The sequence below is a fragment of the Pongo abelii genome, chromosome 1 (genome assembly GCF_028885655.2).
Source record: "Pongo abelii isolate AG06213 chromosome 1, NHGRI_mPonAbe1-v2.0_pri, whole genome shotgun sequence".
Taxonomy (NCBI): Eukaryota; Metazoa; Chordata; class Mammalia; order Primates; family Hominidae; genus Pongo; species Pongo abelii.
In genome coordinates this window covers 137,940,324-137,954,052 of record NC_071985.2, presented here as the reverse complement: position 1 = coordinate 137,954,052, position 13,729 = coordinate 137,940,324, and the positions used below count along the sequence as shown (strand labels likewise).

Sequence of the window (13,729 nt, the reverse complement as noted above, 5' to 3'; positions counted from 1 at the left end):
TCCCAAGACACATTAAGTGAATCATGCAAGTTGGAAGATAGCATGTTTAATATAATGCAGCATCAATTAACAAAATACTCACATGCATACATACACACATTAGTATTGTTAGTTTGGGTTTTTTTGAGACAAGGTCTCACTCTGTTGCTCAGGCTGGAGTGCACGGTGCAATCACAGCTCACTGCAGCCTTGACCTCCCTGGGCTCAGGTGATACTCCCACCCACCTCAGACTCCCAAGTAGCTGGAACCACAGGCACATGCCACCACACCCAGATCTTCCCACCTCAGCCTCCAGTAGCTGGGACCACAGGTGTGGGCCACCATGTCCAGCTAATTTTTTTGTATAGACAGGCTCTCGCCATGTTGCCCAGTCTGGTCTTGAACTTCTGGGCTCAAGTGATCTACCCACCTTGGCCTCCCAAAGTGCTAGAATTATAGGGTTGAGTCACTATACTCGGCCATGCATTAGTATTTTCATTAAAAAAAATCTGGAACTGGGCTGGGCACAGTGGCTCACGCCTGTAATGCGAGTACTCTGGGAGACCCAGGCAGGTGGATCTTCTGAGGTCACGAGTTCGAGACCAGCCTGGCTAACATGGTGAAACCCCATTCTCTACAAAAAATACAAAAATTAGTTGGGTGCCTGTAGTCTCAGCTATATGGGAGGCTGAGGTAGGAGAATCGCTTGAACATTGGAGGCAGAGTTTGCCATGATCAGAGATCATGCCACTGCACCCCAGCTTGGGCAATAGACCAAGAGTCTGCCTCAAAAAAAAAGAAAAAGAAAAAAATCTGGAACTGGAACTACATGCCACAAATTACAGAGAAGATGATATTACAGGATATTTTCATTTTTCAGGTCAGAATAACTTTGAATATGTTTAAAATTTGCAACAAGAAAGTGATATTTTCATAATCAAGAGAAACCAACATATTTTCCTTGAATCAAAGTTCCAGGTATATTGGTTACCTCTTTCTGTGTAACAAATTACCTCCAAATTTATCAGCTTAAAACAACAAGTATATTCTGTTTTTCACAGTTTCTGTGGGTCAGGAACCAAGAGTGGCTTAGTTGGGTTATTGTGGCTTGCAGTGACTCCTGAACTTGAAATCAAGTGGGTGGCTGGGGTTGTAGTCATCAGAAGGTTTGACTGGGGCAGGAGAATCCACTTCCAAGGTGGCTCACTCATATGGCTGGCCATTTAGTGCTGATTGCTGGTTGGTGTCCTTAGTTCCTTGCCAAATGGATCTTTCCATAGGGCTCCTTAATCAAGTGTTCTCATTACACAACAGCTAGCCTCTTAAAAGTAAGTGCTCCAAGAGGAGGCAAGGCAGAAATTGTAATGTCTTTTATGACCTGACCTCAGAAGTCACATTTTGATATTTCTGATATTTCTGATATTTTGATATTAGTTACACAGGTCAACCCTATTTGATATGGAAGGGGCTACACTGGAATGTGAACACCAGGAAGTGAGAATCATTGAGGGCTTTCTTGGAGACTGGCTACCACATAGTTAAGTCAGAAAGAAAAGAACAGAATAATTAATACATTCTTCCTTTTCCCTTGGCCTTGAGAAACAATATGTTCCTTGAGAAAAGAAGAATAGAAAAGCCTTTTTCTAAACCAGTGAAAAGCATATAACTACATTCTTGCACTCAGAAAAAGGTGTGAAATTGTGTTTGGAGGCTTCTATTATGCTCCAAGAGAACATGAGTGCAGTTCTTACAGACTCAGCACAAAGTGAAAATGGAAATGTGTGACCACTCTGCTTCTTCATATGATGGCAAAGAATATTTTCTCATCTCTCCATGGTATACCAGTGTAGAATGGGAGATCTGGGCTCAACATGTATCCACTATTTTTATGCATTTATCAATCTTTTACCAAATCAATGTTTTTCCTTCCAAAAGCTAAGGTACTAAATATTGAACTAGAAACTAATACTGAGTAGTTCCCAAACTATAAACCACTCAGAAGCAATAGCAAATTGTTTGAGGTTTATGCTCATCTAATTTGTGGAGATTACTAATTGAAAAACAAGTAACAGGCCAAGCAGTACTGTAGAGTCAAAATCCCTTCTCAGAAACCTTTTGGGTCAGAAGTGTTTGGATAGGTAATATGGTTTATATACCACATATTATATAATATATACCACATATTATATCCTTTTTTGAAGTTTGGGAAAGAAATAAAACATATTAATATTTCTGCAACAATACATGAATATTCACACTAAATAGGATAAATAAAGACTATAAGCTTCATGCTGATTCAAATCAGGTTTTGCCATTAAATAAGCTTGTGACAAACTGGATTTTTTTTTTTCCAGTTTTCAGAGCTCTTTAGGATTTCAGACTAAGGGACTGTGGACCTATACTACAAACTACATTTGAATCCAGTAAGATGTCATGTCATTGTTATTATTGTGATAAAAATAATTTAGTAGAATTCCGTCATAGAAGTTTTTTTGGCTGTTACTTCCACCAAATTGTGTGGCCTAATCTCAATATCTATAATATTTTATTTAAAAAAGCATGGATGTTTATCATGTTCCTTTAATTTTTTTAAGGCTGTGAGCATACAACTTTACAAAGCAGCAGCAATGAACAACATTTCTAGATTATATCCAGACAGTGTCACCAGGACCGGAAGGATGATCAGTTTGATTCTGGCTCCCCTGATTACATCTTGGCTCCAAGGATGTAAACATCCAGGCCTGGTAAAGCCTATGCAAGAGCATCTGGGGCTGGAGATAGCTTTCCTAGACCAGGACGTGGAAGAAAGTCTACAACTCATCCCTGGCAGCAGCCTGAAGCAGCTAAGAAAATGGATTTAGGAAGTCTCAGTCCATTTTCAGAAGAATAGAAACTAGTGCAAGCATGTTCTGGGGTGAGAACTCAGGGACCTCCAAGATATAAAATAGATAAAATCAGGCCTGAAGGTAAGGCAACAAGACGAGTAACTAAAGTTTGATGACCTCTCTTTTTACTTGTGGATGTACCATACAAGGAGCCAACCCTCCCAGTCTCCAGACCAGAAGTTTAGCTGGGAGGGGAGTCTTGGTTCCATTTGTGTGCTGGAGCTAGCTCACCCAATGACCACATGCCTACAGTGACTAATCATCTAGACTTCAGAGGATGATCTCAGCCTACACCTGTTATCTCAGCATAATTATTGATAGTGCTCCATCTGCTCTCAGAAGTATCAATTTAAATGATAAAGCACATGCTTATCCACAGGGTAGGGCAATGAGGAACCTCTTCCAAGTCAGAGGGCAAGATACTTGTTCAGTACAGCCTGAAGAGTCAATATGATGGGAGAATCTGCATCAAAGTCAGGGATGAAAGTTGAAGTGGTGGCTGGAAAGAAAGCCAAGCTGGAAGTCCTAACCGTGACATTAACAATGACTGGCACGGGACAGGAGAGTCCATCTGGTGCCACTCTCTGGCTTATAGCTCTAAACTAGAGAAGCCTCCACTTCCAAATCCTATCCAATCTTTCTCACATTATTTTTTGATTGTAAGTTCAGGTAACTGAAAATCCTACTAAAAAGATTGCTCTATAAATCCAAGTCTCCACCTACACATCCCCCGACCATTGTAGCATATCAGTTCTCCTCAGATATATCTTTCCTGACTAGCCTTTCTAAAATATCCCCATCCTCCCCTCCCCCCACCCCCACGTACACATATTCTTCTCTCCCCCATCACCAAACTTTCTGTGTGCTTTAAAATAGCATCTACTATACTGGCATATTATATACTTATTTATTTACGTATTGCTGTCTCCTCCATTAGAACATAACTTACACAAGGAGGCCAGGAACTTATTTTTTAGACGGAGTTTAGCTCTTGTCACCCAGGCTGGAGGGCAGTGGCATGATCTCAGCTCACTGCAACCTCCATCTTCTGGGTTCAAGAGACTCTCCTGCCTCAGCCTCCCGAGTAGCTGGGATTACAGACACGCACCACTACACCCGGCTAATTTTTGCATTTTTAGTAGAGACGGGGTTTCACCATGTTGGTCACGCTGGTCTCCAACTCCGGACCTGGGGTGATCTGCCCACCTCAGCCTCCCAAAGTGCTGGGATTACAGGCATGAGCCACTGCGTCTGACCCCAGGCCAGGAACTTTGATTACTGCAATCTCAGTGCTTGTAAGAGTACTTGGTTATAGTTTGTAGTAAAAAAACAAACAAACAAAAAAAAAACAGTATTTACTGAATAAATAATTCAATATGTCATTACACAGTAATATAAATCAATTCCATCTTCCTGTCACCTAGCTGAGATGTATTTAGAATATAGAAAGGACACAAGGGGGGTAATTTGAGAGTGCATACTTAAAGCCTTATTTGCAAGGGCCACTCCTTAAATGGGTTGAACTGAATGGAATTTATGAAGCTAGAGGAGAAAGGCTGGGGTAGTGCAGGGAATTGTGGATTTATAAACAGCCAAAGCTAGAAGGCACCAAGCCCCAAAGGTTGGGGAAACAGGAAGGAGGGAGACAAAGGAACCAAAGACAAATGCCCCCCTTCCCTAACATGTTCTAGGTGAAAAGCCTCTGTGGGTCCTCTTTCCAGAAAGTAGGACCATGAGAGAGGAGTGTGCTGAGGCTTCGAGGTATGCACACAAAGGGGAAAGGAGCCTGCCCATTAGAGCAGCAAGGCATCCCCTTCCGCATCTAACACTGCTTCAAAAACTCTCTGCCCCACTGTTTTTCTATGATACCTGCTATGCTGCCATGCAGTGAAACAGATGGGAACCCAGGCCATCCTGACAGGGACAGTGCCCTCAGATTACCTATACTTGACACAGAAATTGGGTGCTGGGTTCCTTGATGTCCTGTGTCATTTAAAGGAAACACTGAGAGCCAGGCTGTGGCAAAATCTTAACAGAGTTTTTATTATTTTACATAGTTTTAGAAAATAATCAACTATATAAAGAAGTCAATGAAAAATAATCAATACAAGGCTTATATTCTGGTCTTAAAAGTTCCTTTGAAGGCAAGAGAATGAGACAGAGGTTCAGACAGCTACAATTCAGGCCTGCTATGACCTTTGGCCAGGAATTACCTAGGGGTTCTGGCATCTGGAGAAATCCAAATGAAGGCATCTTTATAGATGTTGTTTTTGTTAGTTTGTACCTTTGCCCTAAGGGAACTGTTCTTGACCCAGCTTCACATCCTATAATGGAATGCAAGACATAAAAGATGCCTGCTCCATCATTTTACCACCCCTACCTCCCACTCCCAGAACTACCATTTGGTTCAGGAGTGGCCACATAACCCCAGCAGGGCCGGTCTTTTCCTGGATTCCTACAGACCAAGGAAAGCAGTTCTTCCTTTGAGGGACACTGTAGGCTACTAAACTGGACCTCAATCCATCCTACTGGGACTGAGAAATACATACATATATATATATATATGTATTCCTCTATCCACTAGGCCTTTCTAGAGTGACTTAAAACTGAACTATCATATTTGCCACCACAACGGGCTACTCCTTCTCTATTCCCAAGGTAGAAATCAACAAATCAACAGTAAAATCTATCATACACTTCCTTCTAGATATGAAGATCTATGAGGTTGCCAGGGACAGAAAGGAAAGAGGAGGCTGCCCCCATGTTTCCTTCTTCCAAAACTTCTACACACATTCCATAGCTAACCACTTATTCCACGTGTCTCGGCTACTCCCCACGATTCAAGTCATTACCATCTCTCACCTTGACTACTTCAACAGCCTCTTAACTAGTCTCTTTGCTTCTCCTCTTGCTCCCCTACAATCCATTCTTTATAGAATTGCCAGACCCATCTGTTTATAATGTAAAGCAGATCCTTTCACTCTCCTGCTTAAAATCCCACAAAGGCTTTCCACTGCACCAAGTCCAAATGCCTTACAGTTGCTCCCAAGGTCCCATGTAATCCGGTGCTGGCTCACATCTCTAATTCCTCCTTGTTCATTCACTTGAGCCACACTGGTCTTCTGTCTGTTCTTTGAATGTGTCAGACTCACTCCTTCCTGAGGGCCTTGTCTGCTCATTCTAACAAGTTTGATTTGCCCCCAGACTGTCTCACAGCTAGCTCCTTCCTGCACATCAGTTCTCATCTAAACATTACTCACTCAGAGAGGAGACAGTTCTTCCCCAAATATGTGGTCTCTTTCCACCACACTGTCTTGTTATACCATCTTCACAACAATTACCACTACCTCCAATTAACTTGTTCATTTATGTGTATATGTGATTGTATGCGGTCTGCCCCTCTTCCTGGGATGCAAGCTCCATGAGAGAAAAGGATTTCACTTTGCTCACTGCTACAATCCCACTGCCTGATGTTTTGCACATCATGGGTACTCAGTAAATAACTTGCTGAACAGACAAATGACTATCATTATAATTTCTAGAAGTCTAGTCCATGGCATATGCTGGATGGTGATGGGGAAGATGCTGGCTCTTAACCTCATGACATCTCAGGGTTTTAAGAGACATACTATTGCAACTTTCTCACTTTGCAGATGAGGAATCTGGACTTTCCTAAAGTGACAGCACCAGGACCTGAACCCAGGTCTTCCACGTGTTCTGAAATATGCTGCTGACTCACCTCCTTCTCTAGACCTTGCTTGGATCTCTGTGCCTCACTGCTGAGGAGCTGCCTTCCCCAACATATAAGGAGCTGAACCACGAAGTTTACTCCCTGCCTCCTGCTACTCTTATGTATAGCCAACTACCCATCCTGATCCATTTCCTTTTTCTTTCTTGATTTTCAAATCACCCACTCTCAAACCCATAGAGTTTGTTGTCCCTTTCCCTGCCTCTATGGGAACTAAGCTCCCTGCTTCCTCCTCTCTTTGCCCTCTGTGCCCTGTTTTGCACTGTAGGCTTGGCTTACGAAACCCACCTACCACTGTTACCAGTGACCGCCCCCCCGCTCCCCCCGCCACACACATTCCCTAAGCCTTTTAGGGGAAAAATCAGAATACGAACACAACAGGACCTCAGAAATTTTCAGACTTTTCTGTTGAACTTTAGGCCTCAAGGCCCTTATGGCAAGTTCTGCCATCTTGCTATTGCTCCTACCTGGCAGTCAACTGGGTTATATGTTTCTAGAAAGGATGTTTTAGTTTTTTTTTTTTTCTTCTCTCTCTCTTTCCTTCTGCTTTGTCTCTTTCTCTCTTCTTTCTTTCTTTGCAGTTCAATGGGTATATCCTGCAAAATTTACCTGTCTTCAACATAATCCAGTCTCTTTCACACAACTGGCCAAAGAAGTAAGATTCTTTCTTATTCTCTATCATATAGAAAAAGACATATTTCAGTGAAACAGTGAAACAACCTTTCCATCTCAGCTTCCTAATTCCTATAGAGCAGGGCCATGTCCCATAGTACTCTGTATGCCCACAGGGCCTTCCAACGCTCCCTATATGAGCTTGACTGATGTATAATCAAATGTATGGTGGCAAGAGAGACAAGAAGACTAGGATGCTGAAGAGTGAAAAAACAGAGAAATGGATTTTGTTCAGGCTTCTAGTGTCTGATAGTATATGAAACACTGAGTTAAATACTAACAGTATATGACAACTTGTAACTTTCAAAGTATGTTCCAGAATTACATCACTGTTAAAAACCACAAACATATCTGGCTTTAGATTTGTGAAAACTAAATAGGAGTTTATAGTGATTTAGATGGAAATAATTCCACCAAAGAATCCAGATGGCATCATAAACCACAACAGAGGAGATCAAGTGGTTGATGAAGTCATTCTTTGTTGTTACCACACACTGAAACATACAATACATTTATTATTTAGTGAATGCCACACGACTGAAAAATCCTAGAAACAAGACAAAGTTAAAATGGTAAAATTTCATTCAACCAAAAATGGTTTCAGCTTTCTTTCATAACTATTTAAAAATAATGCAATGTATATTTTTAACTGTACGTTAGATGGTTCAACTAATCATTATGAAATCAAGATGACCATAATTTACCACAAATTTTTTTTTTATATGTCCTTCAAGTACTTGGTAGATACTTACTTTATGGTGCTGATGAAGTGCCATGAAGTGTCATATGAGTGAGGGTGCTGTGGGACCCTGATATAGTTTGGTTGTGTCCCCACCCAAGTCTCATCTTGAATTGCAGTTCCCATAACCCCCATGTGTCGTGGGAGGGACCAGGTGGAGATAACTGAATCATGGGGGCAGTTCCCCTGTGATAGTGAGTTAGTTCTCATGAGTTCTGATGGTTTTACAAGGGGCTTCCCCCTTTGCTGGGCACTCATCCTCTCTCCTGTCACCCTGTGAAGAGGTGCCTTCCTCCATGATTGTAAGTTTCCTGAGGCCTCCCCAGCCATGCAGAACTGTGAGTCAATTAAACCTCTTTTTTTTTTTTTTTTTTGAGATGGAGTCTCACTCTTTCGCCCAGGTTGGGGTGCAGTGGTGCGATCTCGGCTCACTGCAACCTCCACAACCCAGGTTCAAGCAATTCTCCGGCCTCAGCCTCTCGAGTAGTTGGGATTACGGGCATGTGCCACCACACCTGGCTAATTTTTGTATTTTTTTTTTTTTTTTTTTTAGCTTCTAGGTACTTTTATTTTAAAAATAGAGATGGGGTGTCACCATGTTGGCCAGGATGATCTCAAACTCCTGATTTCAGGTGATCTGCCCGCCTCAACCTCCCAAAGTGCTGGGATTACAGGCGTGAGCCACTGCGCCCGGCCCAAGCCTCTTTTCTTTATAAATTACCCAGTCTCGGGCAGTTCTTTATAGCAGCATGAGAACAGACTAATACAGTCCCAGGATGGGTCCTGCTGATAACCAGTTACTTTGCGTGAATCAAGCTCTCTGGACCTCAGTGTCCCACTGTGAAGCAGGGAGGGCTGGCTGAGATCAGGGATCGTTAACTAGCCACCATGATCCCACACCTGGCTCAAGACTGGCTTGTCAAAGAGAAACGAGGCTGCACTCCAGCTCTGCCCCAGGGCCTGAAACCACTCCTCACTTTACCTCCAGAAGCTTCTCCTTGCCTGGTGGTCTGAGACTTCAGGGAAAAACAAAGTAGTTTGTTTCTGAAAAAATTATGAGATTCCAGCTCAAAAGATTTTTAAAGCCTCTTATAAATGCACATTTATTCTCTCTCAGCCTTTATTGACTCCTTCTTTTGACAATACCACAATTTTCCTTTGGGTAACTCATTCCTCTCATATTCTCAGCCAGACGGTTTGGTGGTATTTGCCACCTGTCCCCTTCACCCCTAACCCAACCTCTAAGAGTAGGCCTGGAATGGCTGAAGTAACATGGAAGAATCATTCCTGGCTACAGTGATTAGCTGATCAGATGGGAGTATAACCCCACTGGAGGTGGGGTCCTACTGGAGTATAACCCCACTGGAGGAGGTCCTACCATCAGGCAGGAGACATTTGCTGGGGCTCTCTCTTCTATATGCTATAAGAGATCCTCTTTTTCCTCATGAAGAGGAAGAGACATGAGACCAGGAGGTGCTACAGGTTTTTGTTACCCTAATGAGAGAGCTTGGAGCTGCTGGAGGCAGCACTGTGGGGAGCCCAGGGGAGCTGCCACTGCAGAAGACAGAGCAGACAGACAACAACTCTTGCTGTAGTGATATCCCTGGGCAACCGGACCAAGTCTCGTCAGAAATAAGACTGAATTTTTCCTGTTTTGTAAGTTGACAAATTCCCTTTATTGTTCAAGCCAATTTTAAGTGTAGGTTTATGTCACTTGAAGTTGAACCACCCTTCCTCTGTCCTTAAAATGGTATGAAAATTGCATTCCTTTTCTTAAAATAAAATATATATATTAAAATTATGTATGAAACAATTGTTTACGACGTTGAATTTCAGAGCTGTACTCTTTAAGCATGAATTAATTCACTTGTTCCTTCATTAAACTTTCAACAAGAGCCTGCCAGATGACAGGAACTGGGCTAGGGACACAAAGGTGAATAAGACATTCACAAGGAACTCACTACAGTCTATCAGGACAGCACAGGAAAACTGATAATTGCAATCAAAGGGATAACTATAATATGAAACAATTATTAAATATAATGTTAGCACCAAGTAAGAAGTAATAAACTGGACCAGGTGCAGTGGTTCACACTGTAATCCCAGCAATTTGGGAGGCCAAGACACGTGGATCACCTGAAGGTCAGGAGTTTGAAACCAGCTTGGCCAACATGGTGAAACCCTGTCTCTACTAAAAATACAAAAATGGCCAGGCGCGGTGGCTTACTCCTGTAATGCCTGTAATCCCAGCACTTTGGGAGGCCGAAGTGTGTGGATCACCTGAGGTCAGGAGTTCGAGACCATCCTGGCCAACATAGTAAAACCTCGTCTCTACTAAAAATACAAAAATTAGCTGGGCGTGGTGGCACGTGCCTGTAGACCCAGCTACTTGGGAGGCTGAGGCAGAAGAATTGCTTAAACGCAGGAGGAGGAAGTTGTGGTGGGCCAAGATTGCGACACTGCACTCCAGCCTGGCAACAGAGTGAGACTCCATCTCAAAAACAACAACAAACAAACAAACAAAAACCCCAAAAAACAAATTAGCCAGGGGTGGTCATGGGCACTTGTAATCCCAGCTACTTGGGAGGCTGAGGCAAAATAATTGTTTGAACCTGGGAGGTGGAGGTTGCAGTGAGCCAAGATCACACCATTGAACTCCAGCCTGGGCAACAAGAACAAAACTTCACCTCAAAAAAAAAGAAGTGATAAACTATAAGTTTTTGTTTGTTTTGTTTTTCTGTTTTTTTTGTTTGTTTGTTTGTTTTGTTTTTTGAGACAGGGTCTCCCTCTCTTGCCCAGGCTGGAGAGCAGTGGCATGATCATGACTCAGTGCATCCTTGACCTCCTGGGCTCAAGCGATTCTGCCACCTTGGCCTTCTGGGTAGCCAGGACTACAGGCATGCCCCATCACATCTTGCTGATTTTAAAAAAACTTTTTCTAAAGACAGGGTCTTCCTATGTTGCCCAGGCTGGTCTGGAATTCCTGGGTTCAAATGATCTTCCCACCTTGGCCTCCCAAATTGTTGGGATTACAAGCGTGAGCCACCATGCTCAGCCAAACATTATTCTTTGATAAGGTAAATCAGGCTTCAAGAAGAGATTCCTGATCTAACTTGTGCAGGATATAATATTTTCTAAGTATAGTCGTGGGGGTGTGGTTGGTGAAGGGTCTTCCTGCCAGAGGAAGCAGCGTGTTCAGGGCTGAGAGGCATGAAATAGCATGGAATATCTGGGGAACTGTATTTTGATACGTAAGAAGCAACATAGAGAACAACAGAAAATGGAGTTGGAGCGGAATAATGGGAGCAGAAATGCATTCAAGAAATACCAGTCCAGCAATTATAAAGAGAATGGACAGAAGGGGAGAGGGCACGACTAGAGAAGGGCAATCATTGGGGAGATCACTGAAATACATCAGGAGAATGATGCGGAAGGCCTGACGGCCAGCGGCAGCACTAAGGTAGAGGAATGGAGATGACAAGCAGTGAGAAGGGAGATTTAGGACGCTGGAGAGTCTGGGATAACTCTCAGGTTTTTACCTAGGGTGAATGGTACTGTCATGACCTAGGGAGAGAATAGCAAGAGGGGAAACAGGCTGAGAGCACATCATGATTCACTGTGGTCTTGTTTGGAGCATAATTTTGAGTTGGTAAAATACTCTTTAAGTATAAAATATATCAATATTAGAAAACATACACAGGTATTTTAGGTTGAAATGGGACAGACAAGAGTTTGTACTATAACTGAAGCAATGGGTAGACCTAGCAGGCAAGTGGACGGAGGAAGACAACTGAGAATCTAGAAAGATAGTATTCAGGAATCTGGATGCTGGACTGATGCTGACAGGCCCTGGAGAAGCATGGCCTGGAGCAGAAGCCTCGCTTGACGTTGACAAGTCAGACTTGAAAGCCAGGTGTGAGATCTCTGCCGGGTGCAGTGACTCACGCCTGTAATCTCAACACTTTGGGAGGCCGAGGTGGGAGGATCACTTGAGCTCAGGAGTTCAAGACCAGGCTGGGCAACACAGCAAAACCCTGTCTCTACAAAAAATACAAAATTAGCCAGGTGTGGCGGCTTGTGCCTGTGGTCCCAACTACTGGGGAGGCTGAGGTGGGTGGATCGCTTAAGCCTGGGAGGCAGACGTTGTAGTGAGCCAAGATTGAACCACTGCACTCCAGCCTGGGTGACAGAGTGAGACCCTGTCTCAAAATAAATAAATAAATAAATAAATAAGATTCCTAATCTCAGCCAGGCCTCCTTATTTCACAGTAGAAGACTAAGGCCCAGAGGGGTTGATTCACGCAAGGTGACAGAGCTGGTTATTAGCAGGACCCACAGCTCCCTTACTCATATGTTGCTTCATGACACTTCATAAGCACCATAAAGTGAGCATCTACCAGGTACTTGAAGGACAAGGGAGCATCCCTCGGCATCCATTTTTTCCCTTTTACCTCCTTGCCATGCTCACCTGCTTGGTCAAACCTGACTAAAACTGTAAGTACATCTCCAGTCACAGCCTGGCCACATGCAGAGCTTAGAATTATGCTGTCCGTGGTGTGACTGCAGCTACCAGAATTATTTCCTTGGGCCTAAAGGCTGGAAGGATCTAACAGCCTCCATTTGTGCAAAAGGAACGACATAGGGAATTCCAAAACAGGCCACGTCCTGATTTCATAACAGCACAAAATAAATTGTATGTTTGTACTCAATGGTATAGATTTTTTTTTTAAATTGGGCTATTTATGTTTTTAAATCCAAACATTGGTGATTAGAATGCCATAAATTGCTTTAAAATGGAGAAACAACAGTACTATATTATAAAATGTTACTGCTCTTCATGTTGTAAGAATCCCATACAATACAAATTTAACTGGCACTGGGAAATTGGTTAAATTACCACAAGGTTGAAATAACTGCACTATGTTATTCACAGCTATTTTAATTTCATCTGTTCAGAACATGATTTAAAGAAAGTTTAACTTGACTGGCTTTAGGTCTAGAGATAGAGGAAGGAATAATTGAGATTTGGGGAGGAATTTAAGAGATTAAGCTGTTTAAAATATTTTAAAAGCATGTATACATCTACCGATCTACCTGATATACTATTTCAAAAATAAGAATCTATTCACTGAAATGGCCACATCAGAATCTCTATTTGCAGTAAATTACAAATATTTTCTTATTCAAATATTTTGCTCATTTAGACTGGCCTCCTTTCAAATTAGAGATTTTTTTTTACCTTTACCTATAATTCAATAAGTTAAGGTCCATATGAATGAGGAAAAGTGCACATATACATTATACACACTCAAAACCATAACTATGTTAAACCACCAGTTGTAATATACATTACAGTTGACAAACTGAAACAAAACCCCACAGTTTAAACTATACAGTCACAAACATTTCTTTCAGAACTGATTGGGAGGCCAAGGCAGAAGGAGACTAGCGTAGGCAACACAGCAAGACCCCATCTTTACAAAAACAAAAATTAAAAAATTAGCTGGGTGTGATGGGCCTTACCTGTAGTCCCAGTTACTTGGGAGGCTGAGGCAGAAGGACCGCTTAAGCCCAGGAATTCAAAGACGCAGTGAGCTATGATTGCACCACTGCACCCCAGCCTGGGCAGACAGTGAGACCCCGCCTCTTTAAAAAAAAAAAAAGAAAAAAAAAGAAAGGGAAAAAAGAACTGCTTAGGAACTGTG

General features: G+C 42.5%; 1 protein-coding gene across 1 annotated transcript in view; it reads right to left on the bottom strand.

Annotated features, from left to right (window-relative positions):
* Positions 1–13,729, bottom strand: part of ALG14 (ALG14 UDP-N-acetylglucosaminyltransferase subunit) — a 95,745-nt gene that overhangs the window by 46,409 nt on the left and 35,607 nt on the right. The window lies entirely within an intron of this gene.